This window comes from Lepeophtheirus salmonis, chromosome 13 (assembly GCF_016086655.4).
Source record: "Lepeophtheirus salmonis chromosome 13, UVic_Lsal_1.4, whole genome shotgun sequence".
In the NCBI taxonomy this organism is placed as follows: Eukaryota; Metazoa; Arthropoda; class Copepoda; order Siphonostomatoida; family Caligidae; genus Lepeophtheirus; species Lepeophtheirus salmonis.
Window position 1 is genome coordinate 10,100,196 of NC_052143.2, and position 18,086 is coordinate 10,118,281.

Genomic DNA, 18,086 nt, shown 5'->3' on the forward strand with positions numbered 1-18,086 from the left:
TATCACAAATTTGTTTTGATCTGTTTTTTCTAGATTCCACTAAAGATTTAGTATTGCTTGTGACAATGTCTTGTGCCCCAACTTTATATTGTATGAGAGTTGCCCGGAAAGTTGAAAATTAGGATAATGAGACATAGAATATGTGATGGTTTCCTTGTTGTAGTCATTCCTCCAAAAAGGTAAGCAATACAACTTACCAAGGAGGTCTCTAATGCCAGAACATTAATTTATTTTTGTGCTTATTTAGACAATTTAATCATAATTATTCATCGAATCCTAAGTAATAATAGAATATTTCTTAACATTTGAGGACAAAATTCAATTTTAATTATCAACTATTAATTAGTATTTTATTTTTAATTAATAATATCTAATTTATGCTTTTTGCAATAGATAATTTTTGTATGTAATGCACCACAAAATACTAATCAATTAGTAATTTTCATCAAACATGTGAGTGATTGCTTTTTTAACTGCTCAAAAATAAAATTTAATACAAATGATGGGAGTATTATTATCATCCGAAGTTGGTTGTTGTAATTTTTTTTTTTAAACCTTTGTATTTTGTCCTTACAACTTGTTTCAAAACCCCAGCTTGTTGACTACATAATTTTTTTGTATGTACATTTTTGGCGTAAGAAATAATGGAAAATTGTTACAGTATTCCATTTCAACAGCATAATATATGTAGGTAGAAAGCCCTACAAATGTTACAGGGATCCCAGTTTCATAGGATCATCATACTCGTATATATAGTTAGTATTACCAGAACACCTTTTTCGACTGCCCTTTATTAGTCTATAATTTCTACGTTAACAGAATGGAGTATTATCGGCCATATCAATTTGATATATCCAAATAAACAACTGTACCTACATATTTGACATATATGAATTATAATCTTAAGTAATTGGGGCCTTTCTGCTCTGTATTTTTACTATTACAGAGTATACAGATATGTACACACTTGCATTCTTAGAAAAATACAAATATCCATCTACCTTTTCCTTGTATGGAACAAAATAACTTCTGAACATTGTTCATATCTACATAAATATGTGAATGCCTTGTTGTAAAGAGAGAAAGAGAGTTTGTTGCTTTTATTTTACGAGCGATAAAATTGATTAAACTTTCGTTCATCAAAAGAGTTCCATATGGCATACCTATTTGGAAGATGATTTGCAGTTTTGTTTATACATATATGTAGTACACATATTTTCACAAATTAATAATTCAATTTATCTTTTTATAAGTATCTAACTGTGTGCAAGACAAAACATTCTCTATATGAGTAACATACACTTAAATGATATATTAAATAATATTTTCATTCATGGAGTTGTATTATTTTGCCGTAAGAAAGCAGCACACACTGTCGCTTTGTATATCTAAATACAGCTTTTTTCTAGAAATATTATGTATAATGAAATATTGAGTAAAGGAAAATAGTTATTCTTTTTAAAGATATATTTTTATGTTTGGTAATTTTATACATACTTTTATTAAGTTTCACCTTGTTTAATTTTGAATGTAAAGTATCCTGGAAAAATCTTATAAAGATATTAATTAATCAAATTTCTCTACTTTTTTATATTTCTATGGATGTATGTAAATAAACTTAACTGACTATTCAATGTGTTATTACTGATAACTTTAGTAACTTTTTTGTTCCATAAAATATACATAATTATACTTAAAAGCTCATAATCCTTGGAACTCTACTGATACACACATACATTTATGTATGTATATACTTAGATATAAAAATGTTCAAATCCTCATATTTCGTTATTTTTCTTAATAAGAAAAAGTTTTTTTTTTGTGTGTATAAAGGAAAATTTTGTACAAACATATGTAAGTAAATAAATCAATTATTATAATATATTCATTTTAACTTTATTAGTGTATATGAAGTCGCCATTTAAATATTAATCATATCAGTATTAGAAAGCTGCATATAAATACAGTAAAAGAGGGGAAGTGAAAGCTCTTAAAATACTGACCAAAGGGTTGAAATGATCCCTTTACATATATGTACAGCGTGTGCAGCGAATCGTGAATGACATTTCGGAAAGGTTTCATTGACTCACTAAATAATTCACAGATTTTTTTCTGTAATTTAAAATGTTTGAGAAATAAAAACAAACTGTTCTTTTCAAACAAATTTATTCGTGAGACCAAGAACAACTGAGATGGAGGCCAAAAAAGTCTTTTATACGTGCTTTTTCACACTGGAATAAGTTATGACGAGCCCTTCTGCATCCTTCCCTGCTCCAAAGGGCAGACTACTAAGATTAAAAAGTAGAAATGTGACAATGTGTCCTTGAGAAGAACGCCAAAAGGCCAAAAAAACTCAAAAGTCATCTGAAAAAAACTAGACGAATTTCTGGTCCTTGTTAATGTGGCCTCCATCCTCACCAGACTACAATCTTATTGGCAATGGGAACTGGGAGAGGAATGCAAGTACTCCCCCCCCCTCCCCAATGTGTATACCCTAAAGTCTGCCTTTGAGAAGACAAAGGGTAGCAACTTGATATTTTATTGTTTATATTAGGTAAAATATATATATTAAGTAAGTATATTTTTGAGAATCTTGATAAAATTGAGAATGAGAAAATTCGTTCGCAATTTGCAGGAGCACACTCCATACTATTGCCATACCTTTTAATAGTTTTGCTTACAAAAACTGACCTGATGTATTACCAATAATGTATAAGTAAATATTTTAATATTACAATGTCTCCATCGGACCTACGAGTGGTCTTTCAAGTCCATATACTTAATGTATATTTCGTTCTTTAGGAGTGAGTGTGAAATAAAACTAAGGATATTGAGTTCAAGAGAATAATTTATACTTATTACGTCATAAACTTTGTTTTCAATCTTTTCTTTATGAACACAATGTCACTTATATACCTTGTCTCTAAGTATCTTGGGAGCTACTAGGTATCGAATCTACACACAAAGATCAATACCTTATTATATTACAAATGACGTTCATACCAAAGTTTGGAACGAATTATATTATAATCATGCTCAGGCAAGTCAAGGAACCCCCAACACTAATAATTAACGACTGGCTTAGGTCTGTTTCCTTCTTTGTTCGTAGGAAAGGTTGTTATAAACGATCAAGGTAACGACGAGTAGTATGTCTTACAGATACAAACACTTAAGCAACAGAGTTATTACATTACAACTTATATTTTAAATAATAAAAGTGTCAATCTTTTGCAATAAAAAGGCTAATTTAGTTCGTAAAAAAAATTGGTAACTTTTCTCCCTTACTTTCTCTGTTTGTGTCATTAGTTTCTAATGATTAACTCATTTAACAATTCAGGTTGACCGAGAATGAAAGCCCCATCTCCAAAATCAAATTATTCAGAGTTTATTACAATTTTTTTTTGAATATGTGTTTCCACTTTTTACACATTTTATTTTTTTCTTGAACAATATTGCATTCAATGGCCTTTTACTTCATCTGAGCAACTTGACATAGGCTTAAATTAGCTCTTGCTTAGCTGTAAACATTTATCTACTAATAAAGGAGACAATTGGAAAGGTGAATATGCCAACTACTACTGTTGAGACTCGGTTCAAGACCGAATTTTAAATTCGGTTCGGTTTAGGGTGATTTTTTTAGACATAAATTCAAACCGTAAACCCAAATTGAAATCATAGATCAAAATTTATTTTTCTAACAAAATAAGATCTTACATTTTTTTTTTCAAAAATAAATACTGAATGGTTTTGATCAAGCCCCTGACTTGTAGATGGTACATACAACGTCTTATGGAATATTTTACATACGCAGTTTATGAAAATGCCATTAGGGAACCCTTATGAGTTTTTAAAATGTACTAAAGTACTCCTCGATTTTACCCCAAATTGCAAAGACAAAGAGGTTCAGATCAGGTGAATTGTTTTTATTCCGCAAATGCTCAAAATTTATCAATTCTGATGGCAAAATATTTGTAAAATGACGAACAAAATCGTTATACAGAAAATATCTCTTAATTTAATGACGTTAAAAAATTCAAATTGTGAATCATTTTTTCTTCTTTGCTATTATCTACCATAGATCAGTTTTCTGTTTTTGTAGCACACATACTTTTCTATATATATGTTTTAGTGATTGAATTTAAAAATGATGAGGAAAAGAAGAAAAAAAAAGATTAAAATCATATTTTTGAATTTCTCATCCATTTTAAATGTATACAAAATCCTTCGAAATAAAATACTATTATTATTAAACACACACTGGTTCTGTCATTTGCACAAAATACTTTTTATGGCATTTAAATTGCACATGCTTATATGTTTACATATACCTTAATATATTTCTATAAATTATGAGTAAGTAAAAACAATAGGGGTACTAAAATGCAGATTATAAATAAGCTGCATTTATCAAAAAAGAAGTATAACACAAAAAAATAAACTCAGAAATGAAAAGAAAAATACAGATTATTTGATGATTTTTTGCTCCTGTTTACTTGATTTGATTCTTTCATTCATTGAAAGTCCGTCTAATGTTTAATCAATAGCGTATTATATTTAGTTTGGCATAGGGATATGTATGAAAAATGTTGACAAAACCTTTCCTATTCATTTGGCAAATTTTTATTAGTTATAAGGAAATACTAAATAAAATATTCTTATATAAAATTCCTCATTAATTCAAATACAGTTTGTCTAAAATTTACCGGTATAAAGTGAATATGATTCTTAATATTATATTTAGAATCCCTTATTTATTAATTTGACGCCCTCTCAAGTGCGTCCAATTGGTTTTAAATATTACATATATTAAATATCATTTATAGTCCTTTAGTTAAATATTATTCATTTCATAGTGTACTGATTTATTTTAGTTCATTAAAATGTGAACAGATTTCGAAATTGTCATTTGTAATTCTGGTTTTGCCTGCGTCAGAGTCAAGTAGTTTAAAAAATTGGAGTTTCAAATAATTTCAAATAGTTGCAAAAAAAAAAAAAAAAAAAAAAAATCCTCCGATTGGAACCCTGATTAATTGAAGTCCTAATCATTTCATAGGTTATTAATTAAGAATGTGTATCTTATGAAAATCAAAGAGCATTGTTTGATGATTAAGGATCTCATTTTGTGAGACATGAACGATAACTTTTGTGTACATATTTTGTAAGGACTAAAGTTCCTTCAAAGCAAGAGATAAAATCAATATTTGTATAAATAAATATTGTATGTACGCGTAATATGTTTATCAAAATGTGAGAGTCATTTCATCAAAACAAGTATTTCCTTCATAATTTCCAAGAGCGGGAAAAATAATCTACTTACTTTTTACTTCTTTTTCATTAATAGTAATAATAATTGTCTGAGTACATACATTCTATTTATATCCTAGTATCTATTTTTAGGACAGCAATCTTTGCAAAACAATTAATCCTACCTGGATAATATCCGTGGGTACACTGCTGTGAGTATGATGATGGTGATTTATTTTTGTACTCTTTAAGGTCTTGCAACTTTTCGTCATTGTCTCTTTGCTTAATTTTTTTATTTGTTTGCCTTCAATGTATGGATAATATAAATAAATACCAATCTATTTATTTATTCACTGATTTAGTAGTAGGAGTTTCCCTTATTCGATAATACCATGGTATAACATCGATATCCCTGATGTCCTTATATCAAGAGCATAATTTAAGTAATCTAAGTAATAATTCAACAATTTTGCTAGTATTTATATTTTTTAACAATAAGTATAGTAATTTATTTGATGAGAGGAAAAGAATAGGATCAGGTGATTTGTGTAGTGCTTTTTTAGTTAGGTGGGTATTGAAATATCCATAGAATCTTGTCGAAAATAAACATTGAAACAGCAACAAAATAACAATAAAATAAAATTAACACAAAAAAATATTGTACACTTCTGAAGTACCTTGAATGACTGAAGGGGTTTTCTCCTCTTACTAGATATGTTATATTTTTATAATATATATATTGTACACATATTTTACGAAGCCTTCCCTTTCTCTCTCTCTCTCCTTCTCTATTTCTTCACTCTCTCCTTCAGAAAGTGGCAGCACTGTAGTGTATTATTTTATATTATAATTCTACTTAATATATATATATATATTTATATTTGGTGCCCGTCAACACAAAATCAAGCTAGAATAGGATTTCTCACCAATGAGTGGGGATCTTATTTGTATTTTTATACAAATTATTCTCATTTTCTATCAACAAATCATTCTTATAACCCCTTTAATGTGTTGCAAATCGTATTTAAAGTAGACAAGATTAATTGTTACAATAAAATAATTAATGGAAGAACGTAGCCCAATCGACAACGTGCTTGGGGTAAATAATTCTCTTAAACTCAATTTACATATCTTCGATACTCGGTCACTCCTAGAAAAGGTAATATACATTATTTACAGTGCTACTAATATAAATGTAATTTTGGGGATATTAAAAAAAAAAAAAGCGAAAATCAACATGGCAACCTTTTTCGGATATTTTATGCAAGAAGATTGACAAAATATGTGATATTTTTTTATCACCGGAAGTAAAAAGCAGAAGGATATCTGGGACTGTTATTAATTTCCCCAAGACGTTAGGGGGCTTGTTTTATTAGGATATAAAGATTTTTGAAGAACGATGCTTTTTTCATGATTCAAAAGAATTTTTGCTAGGGATTCCGTATGGAATAACATACTGGAAGAAACGTTCCTTGAAATAATAGACACTGCATTAGAGAGATAGAAAGGATAACGGACCATGCAAATTATACGGATGAATAATAATATAAGACCATTCTGGAAAAAAAATGAAGCAATGAATGGGGAATTGACGGAAAAAGTTTTAGAAAGAATAGAATGACAGGAACCAGTTTTAGAGAATAGCAGATTTGCATTTATAAAGGATACGTCAATCAAAAGGAAGATATCGTTCTTGGCAGATGTATTTAATAAAAATTATGAATTTACGGGAAATGAGACTTTGAAAAGAGATAGAATTTTAAAGAAGGCTGTTTTTAAGAGACAATAAATTGGTTAAGGATAGTTTTTTTAATTTTATGAAAATGATAGGAAACAATAAGTTGAGGAGGCTTTTAGAGGGCATATAAAAACTAAATCAATTTCAAGATCAAATATAGAAGAAGATAGATAGGGTTGGCTTTAATGCCTCGGTCGGGGAGATAATAAGAGGCCTTAATAGGATGACTGAATCTTCATTATTTTGAATGAAGTACAGAGTATTTACCAACTATATAGTTTATATGGTAAAACCTGGGAATAGTTTCTTCTTAATCAATCATGGTATTTTTTATTCGAGTGTACGCATATAATTGATATTATGGACCAAGTGATTGAGTATTCTTTTTTTTTTCAATTTTAAGTTGCATCTTGTGCGTAAAGATTTTTCTAATATTTATACTGGCCCATATCAAGAGGAAATTAATTGCATAACTGCAAACGTACAAGTTCTGTTATATAAATTTAGATGCACAAGAACACCATTCCCTTAGGATTTTACTGTAATATTGAAGAATATTGTATTTAATATGTTAAAAAAATTAAAACTAACTTATTATTTTATAATAAGTTAGGATAATAGATAATAATGACACAGGTTAAGGGAGGGGAATCATTCCTCATTTTGCAACTTCCAAAAAAAAAGGTGAGCTAAAAATTTCACCTGAATGATAAAGGCTTTGAAAAATAAAGATCTGTTTAGGCTGCATTTACAAAACCAGCTCAACAACTTTTTAAGCATGACATAATAATGACAACAACAGCTTATAAAAAAAAGTTACTCTCCAGATTGCCAACTCCAAAAAAACGGGTGAGTAAAAAGTACATGCGATTTTCATTACTATATATATATATATAATAACTTCAAAATCAAATTCTATACCCAGATGGAGTAATTATAAGACAATAGTGTTTATTTATACTATATCAGTGCGACTCCATTGGACCAATTAAATTAGCATAAAAAATACTGATGAGAAATGGATAAATTTGTTTGAAAGGCCATTTCTGGGCCAACATAAGTCTTTTAAATCATATCCTGTACAGGTTGGCCGTACATCATACTTTCTCTCTATTTCTCAAAACTGAAGACAAAGACAGGGGATAGTTGAAATTAAATCCTTGTAACTTTTTTATAATAAGGAAATAACGTCAAGCGTTGGGGCGCAAAGTGAAGCGCATAATATATTGACTGAGGTTCAAATAGGCTTTAAATTCCCTCTTCTCATCCGAGTTCATCGATGGCCAAAAAGAAAAAACGACAGTACAAATTTGCACACTACGACTCGTGTGTAAAATATTTCTGACAATACTTGTACCGTCATGATTCATGGTAGATATAAGAAAAAGTCGTAATGACTTACATAATTAGATATGATCTGCTCCGGCCTCCTCCCTCTGTGAATAGATGGATTCTAAGAGAACTCCCCCCTCCTTCAAATACTTTATAGGAGCCATATTCTCATTCCCCCCCCCCACACACACACAATGACACCTTCCATCTACTTTTGTCACCCTTCAAAGTGCCAATTAACCAAATAACTTTGTCCTGTAGTACCTACTAGCTATTAATGACCTAATTTGCACGTTTTTTGAGCAATTTTTTCACAACTCTCCTATCCTTTTAGACTTTATTAAGTCATCAAATAACTTTTGAGAGACACTTGCAACAGAATATTAACTTGGGATGTAACTTTTGTAGGGTAAAAATACAGTGTTATATTTAGAAAGCACCAATTTGTTGTATTGTTCTTTTTTTAAATTATGATTATTATATGTTAAATTGAGAACATCTTACAATAAAAGAATAAATAAAGAACTCCCGCTTATCTTTTTAATATATTTTTTTTGTTTTAAATTCATGTATGTATTCTCTTTGTTTAAATGATAATATACATGCTGGAAATAATAGTAACACATTTTTTCCCCTTCTAACAGTTTGATAGACAGCTGATATGAAGGAAAGGCATTTCAATCAATAGTGTCATAAGTCTTGCTCCGCTTTTTTCTCAGCTCTACAAAAGTCTCATTGCTATTACATACATGAAAATGTACAATAAAGTCAGCTCACAATGTTTCTACTACCAATTATTTTTGTTCTGAACGTCGATTGGTTAAGCTCAAATTAGCTCATGTTAAACTCTGAACAATTAACTACTTTTATTGAATGATAATTATATAACTAGGGGTTAAGTGATTAGGCGCCATTTTTCCCTCTCTATTTTTGGATGAAAGGTTGAGAGATACAATAAACATAACAACATGATGTGTATCATTCATGGATAACACTTGAGAAATATTTTTCTGATTACTATACATTTGTCATCATAACATTACCTTTTTTTTTTTATTACTTAATATGCTTAGTCTCCTGAATGTTTGTGGATGAAAACGCTAATAGTTTATTTTTCAGAGATATTTCACTCTTAAAATCATTTAAACTTTAGATTTTAATTTTTGTGGGAATCCAAGGGTATTGTATTGCCCTGGGATTTAAAATAGGTCACCCGGGTTATGATAAACTGGAGAGTTCTTTTCGAATCTCTGAGAGAGAGAAATAAATTAGGGATAAGACTTAACCCTATAATACCAAGGAACTTTACTTCCTGCCAATACCACCAAACACAAAGCATTACCTTCCAGGCAGTAAATCCTGGCTTTGCCACGATCTCTGTCGTTCGAAATTAACGTAAGTCATTCATTTTTCATTTCCAGTCACAATCTGCTTCAAAAAGCAATTGATTTTATTTTAATTTAATTCTTGACCTCCTGTGTTGATCCCCATGGATCCACGCACGAACTTTCTTGCACCTCTGCAGTCTCCTTTCCTTCAGAGAGTCCGTCAACAGGTGGCGTGGGGTGCTTGTGTAAGAGGAGAACCCCAATTCTTCCTTCACAACCTCCTGATTGTCCCTTCGTCCACCTCAAACTTGTTAGAGAGGCGGTTCATAGATTTTGTGGGGTCTTCCTTGATCTTCTTCTTCAGGTAGGCAAGAAATTCAGAATCCCTTTTGATGTTGTGCCCCCACTTCCTTCTTTCCTTGAGAGGTCTTTTCCTTACTTTTTCATCTTGGCCACCTTGAGGGTGAGGCCCCTGGCGCACTTCACAATGTCCATAATCTCTGCCACCTCAATTTAAGCATTCAGAAGGTCTGAAATCGTCTTCCTTTTTGCTTCTTGCTCACTCATGATGAAAGATTTGAGAAATGTTTTTATAGCTTACTTATGCAGAAAAGACAGGAGATTTGGCATATGCAGGAAAAATAAAAAAAAACCACTCACTTATAATTACATAATTAGTATTTATTCACAGACCCCGCTTTGCTTCCGAACATTGTATTTATTTAAATGACGTGATGAGTCAGGGAGTAACTTATGTCTCTATTCGTACACTCGCTAGATAGTAAATCTCATATAAGATCCCATTTATTATTTTTATTTTATACAATTATGTACTTTCCTTATTTTCTTTTTTTTAAAATAAGAGGTTGTTTTTAAATATAAGTACTTATATAAATAAATAAATAATCAAATACATATACTTTTCTTCATTAACATAGATAAAGTTTCAAATTGATTACCACGTTTGATATTTACCAACTATTTGGAAGTATAATTGTTTAAGAAATCTTATTTATTAAAATTATATATTGACTGAATAACTCAAATATTGATTCCGTGGTATTTCTGAGTAGGAACAAGTAAATAAAAATAAATAATATTGAATAATCTTATCCAATTTGTTCGTTTCTGCAAGGATTGTGGTATAACTTTCGATTATATAATTAAGGCTTTTAGCAATTGCCCTGTTTTTAAGATTGTCAAGTCTTTTATCATTATTAATGAAGAATTCATTCAGAATTTTGTTCAAATTTTGTAAAGGCATACATATTATTTGGCATGACATCTGGAACATTTTGTAGTAGAAAAGGAAATTCTAAAAATTACAGTCAAATCCTATAATGGCCAACGGGGAATAGGGAAAAGGGAACCAATTGGCAACGCCCACATTAGAGCAATAATGATATCTACTTCAGCAAGGTATACTACATTTAAACTAAGGATACCGAACCTAACCAACGATGCATCATGGAGATTCGCGCTTGGTTATAAAATACTTCCTATCAACTTTTCCTAGGTATTCGAAAATGCTAAGCATATAATCAACTACTGGAATAGTTTATTTTATCTTATTTAAAAACTTGAATATATATTTCGGTTTGTTTTTTGTTAAGATTTAAAAAAATATAAATCATATTTTTAATGATAATGCAATGCCAAGAAATTTAAGTCTCTAAATAGGAAATGAATTTTCCGTTTACAATGTTTATTTATGTATGCAAATGTTACGCAAATTTTTAGTTTGTCTTTATTTTTATACTTAAATAAAGACCTTCCCAGAGAGAGAAAAAAACAACAACAATTAAATCGACTCTAAGACACTTAGCCGAAGGACCTCTTTGCCGAATAAAATAATAAACATGATGATTCATATACTACATATGTAATTATGATTTTCATTCATGTTACTCCAAAATTAAAAGATAAAATGTTAAGCTATTTGTCACAAATTGAAATGATTAGTTACTTCATTAGGAAGATGCTTCAACAGTTGGCTCAAATACTTATTATAACTTTTGTAACATAAATCATAACAATCTCCCAATAAATATAAGTGAAATATGTAATTTGTGCTCAAACTAAGTTCGTATTGTTTTTGAAAGAACTTGTGCCTCTTATGTAATATAAGTTTATCATCCAATGACAAACCCATATTGATAATTTTAGAGTCAGGGGTTATAATTAATTCAGGAACACTTAATCATGGACATGAACAGAACTGGAGGAGAAAGACGGAATGGAAAAAATCTTAAATTTTTTCGATCTTTAAAAAGTGTTAAAGACATTGTAGATAGAAACCAACCAGCTCAAATAAACTGCAAGATACTTTTATGCGATAATTTTATTGGAAAAACGAAGGAGGAAGGTCGTTAAAATATTCATAGTCTATAGTATAATTTTGTTGAATTATATAATTATGTTTTTGTTAATAGCATTGTTTCTTTTTCTTTGTCAGGTTGGGAAATGATGAATCGAACTTGACTCAGAAAATATGAACTCGATTTCATTTCTATTACATACACTATTATTCAACGAAATACAAAACAAGAAATATTTTGTGAAAAAGTTACCAAATGATTTCAGAGTAAACCGCTTAACCTACCAGACTATTTCAACAACTCATTATACAATTCAAATGTGTGGGGAACTAAAATTTGGTTATTTTCGACCAGCTGTTTTCCTCGATATTAATATCCGTATTGGTAGTACATATACATGTTTATCTGTGAACATACCTCTACTATAAAATGTAAAATATGTTGGTGAAAGTTATGTTATGGGGCCACTACCAGATAGTTTGGGTTCATTTTTTTTCTTTTATTTGGTGGAGAGTGACCTACATATTATACAGATGTTAAAAAACATTAATTTTGTTATGGCTACTTAAACACACTTTTTATTTAATACAGCTGTCATCATTATTCTTTTATTCTTGAAGAGAAAGCTTGAACTATGAAATGACCACTAGTGCGTGAAAGATGAAGAGTACCGCTGATGATTTTCTGTGGATCTATAATTATAAGTCCTAGTTAGAATCAGAGTAGAATTGAGGATAGATATCCGTGAAATTTCTCCCTATTTTATTAATAGATACGGAGAGGGAGTTTATAATTACTTCCTTCATCTCATAGGTCCTCGTAATTAATTTAATGAAACGTCATGAGAGCTAAGCTTCTCTCCTCCCAAAGATTCCTCAAATTGCCAGGGTGAATACGTTATTTTTAATATTTTTAAACATCCCGCCATTTTATAATATATAAAAATATGTACATATAAGTGTTGAAAGTTGGTCTACAAAAAAACCAATATTTCCCTTACATATAATAACAAATAACTCAAATAAATAGCTAATAATCCATTCATTTTCGTTCTTTTTCTACAGCTTTTTAGATAGGAAAGCCCCCAAGACGAATATATTATGTTGAGATGCGACGTCTAATTACTCATATTAGACGTCTACAAATTCTAAGAATTCGACTTTAATTGTAATCATTTGCCTTTTTAATTTATAGAAAGAATCATCAATGGAATGATCAATTGATGTCTAATTGTTTGTATATTTCAATATATACAGGCTGTAAATATATCATATCCATATGTAAAATAGTATTACAATTAAATATATTGTTCTATTAGTTAATAAAGTGTGTGGTTTTAGTATTTTATGCAGCACATAAGTAAGTTTGAGGAATACGAGAAAAAAGAAAAAAAAAAACTTTAGATAAAAAAAGAAAAAAAACTTTTTGCTCCAGTAGAAAATTAATGAGTTAATTAATTAACACGAAAAAAAAGTGTAAAGATTTTTCTTTCCTTTCCCAATAAATTATAATTATTATTTCCCCTTTGAACTCAATGAAATAACATAGTAAAATGCATAAAGAAATGCACCATGAAATATGGGTATACACTTATATTATAAACTTAACTTATTATAACTGGTTATGCATGAAACCCCAACCGAATGTCCCACAGGACTCCCACACCTGATATAATTATTTCTTCAAATACTTTATAAAGATTTTACCTGATATACGTACAATGGACTTAATATATTTGATGGCAGTTGAAAGGGAACTGAAAAAAATTATTTAGAGAAGTGTTTCTCAAAAGCCTTATAATATCTCCAAGGTCAACCAATTTAAAACTTTTAACAGTTGAGAGAATGTTTGCAAATTTTTTATGGTAGTTTGTATACTAACGTTTAAGAGGGTCCAAGCCACAACAAGAAAAATCGCCTTGGTGCTGACATAGAGGAAAAACATATACCATCTACATATGACAGATTTACATTCAAAAGCCTACCATATGATTTTTATCTTAAAATAAATTGATAATTTTTTTTTCCCCATAAATTTTATTTTTAATAACATTTTAGATGTTGAGCAATTTCTAATGATGCATATTTGGGAATTGAAAGTAAGGGTATGTAGAACTAAATTAAGTAATAGTGATTAAGTGTATGAAAATGAGTATTGCGGCGTTAAAAAAAAGATCCTCTTGAAAAACTGACTGTTTTCAGCAATTTTTAGGCTAATTCACTAATAAAAAGTAATTTTATAGATCTCAATCAATGCTGAAAAGCCTTTATCTCGTTGCTTTAAGACTTTTAGGAAGTTATTTAAATATATTTTTATAAATATTTGCAAAAATACAATTCCTTAACTATTATTAAATAGTTATAAATTTAGTTAGACGTAATTAATGATTTATTTTTTAAATTGACAATGGTGGGAAAAAGGACTCTTTTTATGACATTATCAAACGCCCATTTTTCATAACTTTTGGGATCGACATGTCCCAGGACTGAATTGAATACCAGTTTTCGGTTCTAAATAAAGGCCTACACAACTCTTCAGAGACGTTACCTATTATAGATATTCGAAATCTTTGATTAAAAACAAAACAAACATTTGGTCATCCTTCTACGATTATAAATATTTTGATATGTTGATGAACCACAGAAAGTTATTGCACCAAAATGCCTTTATAGCTCTTTTGTAAATAGTCTCTAAATTTCCTAAAGTTAGTACTAAAATTGACAATACGAATATTTATGATACACAACTGTGCCAGTTATATTAATATACTAAAATTTATAATGGTATTGATTAGTGATGACACAATTAATTGGAATAGGGAATCGGAAAATTGGGTGTTTTTTTCTAGAATTAGAATCAGCATCGGAAAATAAAGTTTAATTTGTGATTTGATTCTTATTCATTATAATTTATTAGTGGTATTTAATTATTTACTGTTTTTCTTAATTATGAAAAAACATTTAATATTTGGTTTTCGTGAATAACTATGTATTTTTGAAATTTTCTCCAAAAAATGAATAGTTTGATTTTTTTTTTTTCAAAAATTTTCATTTTTGAACTTTTTTGAGAACAACTTTGGATTTTGAATTATTTTTCCATAAATTTAAACTTCGGAGAATAGCCATAGGTTTATGAATGAAATTAACATTTTATGAATAGTTGTGGATTTTTCAAAAAAAGTCCAAAACCAACGCCCTTTCCCCCTTGAATATAATTATGTGTCCTCCAAATAGGGAAATTTTAATCGGATTAATTCTTGAAAATAAACATTTGAAAGACCTTTACAGAGTCACCAAATTTTAATTTTACTAACTTTTTGTACACAATTAATTATAGAGTAAATTATGTTGGTGATTGATTCTTTGGATGTATTTATAAGGAAAAATTATTCCTCTTAAACCTCTCAATGAAAAAGTATTTGAAGGAAAAAAAAAAAAAAATGGATATTATAATACTGAATTTCGATGTATGAACAATGAGGGACGTGACCCATTTCATATGATTTTTAAAACTGAGATAGGCAAAACTTTAAATGTGTACTATCATTATGAAACCAAATTAAAACTTTTTTCAATCATAAAACTTTTTTATAGCCTTTAAAAAAAAGGAAGTTAATTTGTTCCCCTCTGTATTAGTAACTTATTTTAGCGATTGAATTAATTTACTAAAATATTAAATACCTTTCATGCACAAGAGTAGTTCGTCACTGTCTTAATTTATGAATAACTAAAGTATTCATGATTCATCTTGAAATCCCTGAAAGTTGATATAGGATTACTTTATTGAGCAAAAATTGGTTTATTGGACACGTCCTTAAGGTTGAGGTGGGTATTAGACTGAATCCCCAAATTTTGTAGCTGATACATCCTAGTAAGTTAAAAAGGGACTGCGAATGGAATATGTACAAAGACGCTGCCTTCAAGTTCTTACGGATTAAAAGTTATTTTGCTGTAGTACTTATAATGTAACAATATATAAATAACATATAATCAAAACTCCCTTTACGTATGTGTCTCAAAGCTATACTATAAAACCTATTTCAAATATCAGGATAAATCTTGGAAATAAAAGAAAAGTAGTAGAAATTACTTGCTCAAATTTACTAACATTTCCTCCCAAAAAAATTGTCTGCATAAAAAAGCAGGTTATAGAGTATTTTATGTTGTTTTGAAAGGATTTTTATATACATGTAGAATCCGTATTATGTTATGTATTGCTAATAGTAGTACTTATCTAATGGACACGCTTATCTTTTTACTTTTTATATATATTTACTCGTTTCCAATTGAGTGTACTTGTTTGACTAATAAATCAAACAATTCAATCATGAAATTTGAGTCCACTTGGCAGTTTTTACTCTACTCTTTGTTTAAATTATAGTCATTGATAGTATTTTGCCAATCCTCATTTAGAAAGGGAGACTGTAGTTCCGCCCAGTTCAGTCTTGGTCCCATCCAGTTCAGTCCTGGAAATCTGTTCTATAACTTATACAGCTAGGCCTCTGATGACGTCACTAAATTTTATTTCTTCTTTTTTTCATCACTTTCACTACTGACAGCCTAAAGGGCAGGTAGTCTTAAGGATTGATCCTAAGACTGGAATGTACCAAATGAATAAGGAATGACTCAACACTAGTAAAAAATGTATTTTAACTTATCGACTATAATTCTAGTAGTAATTTAGTCAAGGTTCAACTGTAATTAAAGTAACCAAAAAAAAAAAAAAAATATTAACTGGCCAATAGTTGAATAGCTCTGATTTAGATCATTATTTTTGTTAACAATAGCTTAAAATATTTGTTTAGGATCAAATGAGACTATTGAACATATACATATATATATTATCTCTTTATATAAAAATAACTTTTTCATTCACAAAAGCACATTATTCCTTATATAATTATAACGTGGCAATACAATGCAATGTCCTTAAGGCTTATTATATTATTCTACCAATGGAGGCTAGGAGTGTACATACTTAGGAATAAAATCAAACAACATTTCAACTCTTGCATATTTTTGAATAATATTATGAATAATAATTTAAGTAGAAAATAAAAATGCCTTCTAATGATTTTTCTAACGAAAAAATTCATAAAAAGCAAAGAAAAAATAAGGAGATGAAAAATAAAGCATCTGTTTATGTATTTAATTATGATTAATAATTATATTATTAATAAAGGAAAATAAGTTTTATTACTTTTTAATTTATGACTAATGAAAAAAAAAAAACTCTACAAACAATTTTATATACATATACACATTAATTGCCCATTAGAAAGTGGAAAATGTTAGAAGGATGTAGGAGGCAGGGTGCAATATCTATATTTTCTTAATTGGAAAAAAAAGTTGAAGAAAGAAATGAGAACGGAAGAAAAAAACAGATAATCATAATGGTTTGTTTCTCCCTTACTATTCTAAGATTAAATATTATCTTAATGTCTATTTTATAAAGTTACATCCTTTTTTTATGGCATTAGTTGACTGGTGTTATTATTAGCAGTATATGGAAATCAAAATAAATATAGTCTCATTTGATACATTAAATCTCTTTTTTTAAATAAATAAATATTTAAACCAATTCTTTAAATAAAGCATTGAATTATTACATAAATGTCTCTTTATATATTTGTTTATTTTCTATTTCTTAGAAATGAAATATATTTCTAGTCAGTAGAATTTTTTTAGCATAATGAAAGGAAGTTCTTTATAGTATGCCGTCTCTGTCGGGAAGAAAATATATCTGCAAAATCGTCAATTTTTGGCATGAATAACATATTCTTGGGGTGTTTCATCATTTTGAAAGAAAAAAAAAACATTGGATATATATTTTTTGATAGGTGAAATAATGCATCTAAATAGCAATTATTTTTTCCTACTAGTCTTAATCTCTCACTTAATATTATGGGTATAAAAATTAAAAATGTCAACATCACTTCATATAAGATTACCTGAGAATATCCGGACACTCGGATTTATGAATAAATACAATTATATATGACACATGTCTTCTTGGTATGTAAAAATGAAAGAAACTGAAAATGAAGGTGAACATATTTACAATTTGAAGGGTGTTTTAGAAGAGAGCAGTTTAGCTGTCATGACGTTATATTATATCAGCTACAAG

The 18,086-nt window shown here is 29.0% G+C and overlaps 1 protein-coding gene across 1 annotated transcript in view; it reads right to left on the reverse strand.

Annotated features, from left to right (window-relative positions):
• Positions 1-18,086, reverse strand: part of Mitf (transcription factor Mitf) — a 407,005-nt gene that overhangs the window by 90,914 nt on the left and 298,005 nt on the right. The window lies entirely within an intron of this gene.